Here is a 6,450-nt window from a genome sequence, read left to right as displayed (position 1 = left end):
AGTCAGAACAATGTCAGGCAGGTGTTGCCCTCTACCATTAGTACAATGTCAGGAAGGTGTTGACCTCTACAGTCAGATCAATGTCAGGCAGGTGTTGCACTCTACCGTTAGTACAATGTCAGGCAGGTGTTGACCTCTACAGTCAGAACAATGTCAGGCAGGTGTTGACCTCTACAGTCAGAACAATGTCAGGCAGGTGTTGACCTCTAAAGTCAGAACAATGTCAGGCAGGTGTTGCCCTCTACAGTCAGAACAATGTCAGGCAGGTGTTGACCTCTACAGTCAGAACAATGTCAGGCAGGTGTTGACCTCTACAGTCAGAACAATGTCAGGCAGGTGTTGCCCTCTACCATTAGTACAATATCAGGCAGGTGTTGACCTCTATAGTCAGAACAATGTCAGGCAGGTGTTGCCCTCTACCATTAGTACAATGTCAGGCAGGTGTTGACCTCTACAGTCAGAACAATGTCAGGCAGGTGTTGCCCTCTACCATTAGAACAATGTCAGGCAGGTGTTGACCTCTACAGTCAGAACAATGTCAGGCAGGTGTTGCCCTCTACCGTTAGTACAATGTCAGGCAGGTGTTGACCTCTACAGTCAGAACAATGTCAGGCAGATGTTGACCTCTACAGTCAGAACAATGTCAGGCAGGTGTTGACTATCGTCAGAACAATGTCAGGCAGGTGTTGACCTCTACAGTCAGAACATTGTCAGGCAGGTGTTGACCTCTACCGTCAGAACAATGTCAGGCAGGTGTTGACCTCTACAGTCAGAACAATGTCAGGCAGGTGTTTCCCTCTACAGTCAGAACAATGTCAGGCAGGTGTTGACTACAGTCAGAACAATGTCAGGCAGGTGTTGCCCTCTACCATTAGTACAATGTCAGGCAGGTGTTGACCTCTACAGTCAGAACAATGTCAGGCAGGTGTTGACCTCTACAGTCAGAACAATGTCAGGCAGGTGTTGAGCTCTACCGTCAGAACAATGTCAGGCAGGTGTTGACCTCTACCGTCAGAACAATGTCAGGCAGGTGTTGACCTCTACAGTCAGAACAATGTCAGGCAGGTGTTGACCTCTACCGTCAGAACAATGTCAGGCAGGTGTTGACCTCTACTGTCAGAACAATGTCAGGCAGGTGTTGACCTCTACAGTCAGATCAATGTCAGGCAGGTGTTGACCTCTACAGTCAGAACAATGTCAGGCAGGTGTTGACCTCTACAGTCAGAACAATGTCAGGCAGGTGTTGACCTCTACAGTCAGAACAATGTCAGGCAGGTGTTGACCTCTACAGTCAGAACAATGTCAGGCAGGTGTTGCCCTCTACCATTAGTACAATGTCAGGAAGGTGTTGACCTCTACAGTCAGATCAATGTCAGGCAGGTGTTGCCCTCTACCGTTAGTACAATGTCAGGCAGGTGTTGACCTCTACAGTCAGAACAATGTCAGGCAGGTGTTGACCTCTACAGTCAGAACAATGTCAGGCAGGTGTTGACCTCTAAAGTCAGAACAATGTCAGGCAGGTGTTGCCCTCTACAGTCAGAACAATGTCAGGCAGGTGTTGACCTCTACAGTCAGAACAATGTCAGGCAGGTGTTGACCTCTACAGTCAGAACAATGTCAGGCAGGTGTTGCCCTCTACCATTAGTACAATATCAGGCAGGTGTTGACCTCTATAGTCAGAACAATGTCAGGCAGGTGTTGCCCTCTACCATTAGTACAATGTCAGGCAGGTGTTGACCTCTACAGTCAGAACAATGTCAGGCAGGTGTTGCCCTCTACCATTAGAACAATGTCAGGCAGGTGTTGACCTCTACAGTCAGAACAATGTCAGGCAGGTGTTGCCCTCTACCGTTAGTACAATGTCAGGCAGGTGTTGACCTCTACAGTCAGAACAATGTCAGGCAGATGTTGACCTCTACAGTCAGAACAATGTCAGGCAGGTGTTGACTATCGTCAGAACAATGTCAGGCAGGTGTTGACCTCTACAGTCAGAACATTGTCAGGCAGGTGTTGACCTCTACCGTCAGAACAATGTCAGGCAGGTGTTGACCTCTACAGTCAGAACAATGTCAGGCAGGTGTTGCCCTCTACAGTCAGAACAATGTCAGGCAGGTGTTGACTACAGTCAGAACAATGTCAGGCAGGTGTTGCCCTCTACCATTAGTACAATGTCAGGCAGGTGTTGACCTCTACAGTCAGAACAATGTCAGGCAGGTGTTGACCTCTACAGTCAGAACAATGTCAGGCAGGTGTTGAGCTCTACCGTCAGAACAATGTCAGGCAGGTGTTGACCTCTACCGTCAGAACAATGTCAGGCAGGTGTTGACCTCTACAGTCAGAACAATGTCAGGCAGGTGTTGACCTCTACCGTCAGAACAATGTCAGGCAGGTGTTGACCTCTACTGTCAGAACAATGTCAGGCAGGTGTTGACCTCTACAGTCAGATCAATGTCAGGCAGGTGTTGCCCTCTACAGTCAGAACAATGTCAGGCAGGTGTTGACCTCTACAGTCAGAACAATGTCAGGCAGGTGTTTCCCTCTACCATTAGTACAATGTCAGGCAGGTGTTGACTACAGTCAGAACAATGTCAGGCAGGTGTTGCCCTCTACCATTAGTACAATGTCAGGCAGGTGTTGACCTCTACAGTCAGAACAATGTCAGGCAGGTGTTGACCTCTACAGTCAGAACAATGTCAGGCAGGTGTTGAGCTCTACCGTCAGAACAATGTCAGGCAGGTGTTGACCTCTACCGTCAGAACAATGTCAGGCAGGTGTTGACCTCTACAGTCAGAACAATGTCAGGCAGGTGTTGACCTCTACCGTCAGAACAATGTCAGGCAGGTGTTGACCTCTACTGTCAGAACAATGTCAGGCAGGTGTTGACCTCTACAGTCAGATCAATGTCAGGCAGGTGTTGCCCTCTACAGTCAGAACAATGTCAGGCAGGTGTTGACCTCTACAGTCAGAACAATGTCAGGCAGGTGTTGATCTCTACAGTCAGAACAATGTCAGGCAGGTGTTGACCTCTACAGTCAGAACAATGTCAGGCAGGTGTTGACCTCTAAAGTCAGAACAATGTCAGGCAGGTGTTGCCCTCTACAGTCAGAACAATGTCAGGCAGGTGTTGACCTCTACAGTCAGAACAATGTCAGGCAGGTGTTGACCTCTACAGTCAGAACAATGTCAGGCAGGTGTTGCCCTCTACCATTAGTACAATATCAGGCAGGTGTTGACCTCTACAGTCAGAACAATGTCAGGCAGGTGTTGCCCTCTACCATTAGAACAATGTCAGGCAGGTGTTGACCTCTACAGTCAGAACAATGTCAGGCAGGTGTTGCCCTCTACCGTTAGTACAATGTCAGGCAGGTGTTGACCTCTACAGTCAGAACAATGTCAGGCAGGTGTTGCCCTCTACAGTCAGAACAATGTCAGGCAGGTGTTGACTACAGTCAGAACAATGTCAGGCAGGTGTTGCCCTCTACCATTAGTACAATGTCAGGCAGGTGTTGACCTCTACAGTCAGAACAATGTCAGGCAGGTGTTGACCTCTACAGTCAGAACAATGTCAGGCAGGTGTTGAGCTCTACCGTCAGAACAATGTCAGGCAGGTGTTGACCTCTACCGTCAGAACAATGTCAGGCAGGTGTTGACCTCTACAGTCAGAACAATGTCAGGCAGGTGTTGACCTCTACCGTCAGAACAATGTCAGGCAGGTGTTGACCTCTACTGTCAGAACAATGTCAGGCAGGTGTTGACCTCTACAGTCAGATCAATGTCAGGCAGGTGTTGCCCTCTACAGTCAGAACAATGTCAGGCAGGTGTTGACCTCTACAGTCAGAACAATGTCAGGCAGGTGTTGACCTCTACAGTCAGAACAATGTCAGGCAGGTGTTGACCTCTACAGTCAGAACAATGTCAGGCAGGTGTTGCCCTCTACCATTAGTACAATGTCAGGCAGGTGTTGACCTCTACAGTCAGAACAATGTCAGGCAGGTGTTGCCCTCTACCATTAGTACAATGTCAGGCAGGTGTTGACCTCTACAGTCAGAACAATGTCAGGCAGGTGTTGCCCTCTACCGTTAGTACAATGTCAGGCAGGTGTTGACCTCTACAGTCAGAACAATGTCAGGCAGATGTTTACCTCTACAGTCAGAACAATGTCAGGCAGGTGTTGACCTCTACAGTCAGAACAATGTCAGGCAGGTGTTGACTATCGTCAGAACAATGTCAGGCAGGTGTTGACCTCTACAGTCAGAACATTGTCAGGCAGGTGTTGACCTCTACCGTCAGAACAATGTCAGGCAGGTGTTGACCTCTACAGTCAGAACAATGTCAGGCAGGTGTTGACCTCTACAGTCAGAACAATGTCAGGCAGGTGTTGACCTCTACAGTCAGAACAATGTCAGGCAGGTGTTGACCTCTACAGTCAGAACAATGTCAGGCAGGTGTTGACCTCTACAGTCAGAACAATGTCAGGCAGGTGTTGCCCTCTACCATTAGTACAATGTCAGGAAGGTGTTGACCTCTACAGTCAGAACAATGTCAGGCAGGTGTTGACCTCTACAGTCAGAACAATGTCAGGCAGTGTTGCCCTCTACAGTCAGAACAATGTCAGGCAGGTGTTGACCTCTACAGTCAGAACAATGTCAGGCAGGTGTTGACCTCTACAGTCAGAACAATGTCAGGCAGGTGTTGACCTCTACTGTCAGATCAATGTCAGGCAGGTGTTGCCCTCTACAGTCAGAACAATGTCAGGCAGGTGTTGACCTCTACAGTCAGAACAATGTCAGGCAGGTGTTGACCTCTACAGTCAGAACAATGTCAGGCAGGTGTTGCCCTCTACCATTAGTACAATGTCAGGCAGGTGTTGACCTCTACAGTCAGAACAATGTCAGGCATGTGTTGCCCTCTACCGTTAGTACAATGTCAGGCAGGTGTTGACTACAGTCAGAACAATGTCAGGCAGGTGTTGCCCTCTACCATTAGTACAATGTCAGGCAGGTGTTGACCTCTACAGTCAGAACAATGTCAGGCAGGTGTTGACCTCTACAGTCAGAACAATGTCAGGCAGGTGTTGAGCTCTACCGTCAGAACAATGTCAGGCAGGTGTTGACCTCTACCGTCAGAACAATGTCAGGCAGGTGTTGACCTCTACAGTCAGAACAATGTCAGGCAGGTGTTGACCTCTACCGTCAGAACAATGTCAGGCAGGTGTTGACCTCTACTGTCAGAACAATGTCAGGCAGGTGTTGACCTCTACAGTCAGATCAATGTCAGGCAGGTGTTGCCCTCTACAGTCAGAACAATGTCAGGCAGGTGTTGACCTCTACAGTCAGAACAATGTCAGGCAGGTGTTTCCCTCTACCATTAGTACAATGTCAGGCAGGTGTTGACTACAGTCAGAACAATGTCAGGCAGGTGTTGCCCTCTACCATTAGTACAATGTCAGGCAGGTGTTGACCTCTACAGTCAGAACAATGTCAGGCAGGTGTTGACCTCTACAGTCAGAACAATGTCAGGCAGGTGTTGAGCTCTACCGTCAGAACAATGTCAGGCAGGTGTTGACCTCTACCGTCAGAACAATGTCAGGCAGGTGTTGACCTCTACAGTCAGAACAATGTCAGGCAGGTGTTGACCTCTACCGTCAGAACAATGTCAGGCAGGTGTTGACCTCTACTGTCAGAACAATGTCAGGCAGGTGTTGACCTCTACAGTCAGATCAATGTCAGGCAGGTGTTGCCCTCTACAGTCAGAACAATGTCAGGCAGGTGTTGACCTCTACAGTCAGAACAATGTCAGGCAGGTGTTGATCTCTACAGTCAGAACAATGTCAGGCAGGTGTTGACCTCTACAGTCAGAACAATGTCAGGCAGGTGTTGACCTCTAAAGTCAGAACAATGTCAGGCAGGTGTTGCCCTCTACAGTCAGAACAATGTCAGGCAGGTGTTGACCTCTACAGTCAGAACAATGTCAGGCAGGTGTTGACCTCTACAGTCAGAACAATGTCAGGCAGGTGTTGCCCTCTACCATTAGTACAATATCAGGCAGGTGTTGACCTCTACAGTCAGAACAATGTCAGGCAGGTGTTGCCCTCTACCATTAGAACAATGTCAGGCAGGTGTTGACCTCTACAGTCAGAACAATGTCAGGCAGGTGTTGCCCTCTACCGTTAGTACAATGTCAGGCAGGTGTTGACCTCTACAGTCAGAACAATGTCAGGCAGGTGTTGCCCTCTACAGTCAGAACAATGTCAGGCAGGTGTTGACTACAGTCAGAACAATGTCAGGCAGGTGTTGCCCTCTACCATTAGTACAATGTCAGGCAGGTGTTGACCTCTACAGTCAGAACAATGTCAGGCAGGTGTTGACCTCTACAGTCAGAACAATGTCAGGCAGGTGTTGAGCTCTACCGTCAGAACAATGTCAGGCAGGTGTTGACCTCTACCGTCAG

Source organism: Coregonus lavaretus (genome assembly GCF_964263955.1).
Source record: "Coregonus lavaretus genome assembly, contig: HAP1_SCAFFOLD_134, whole genome shotgun sequence".
Taxonomy (NCBI): Eukaryota; Metazoa; Chordata; class Actinopteri; order Salmoniformes; family Salmonidae; genus Coregonus; species Coregonus lavaretus.
This window is presented reverse-complemented; position numbering follows the sequence as displayed.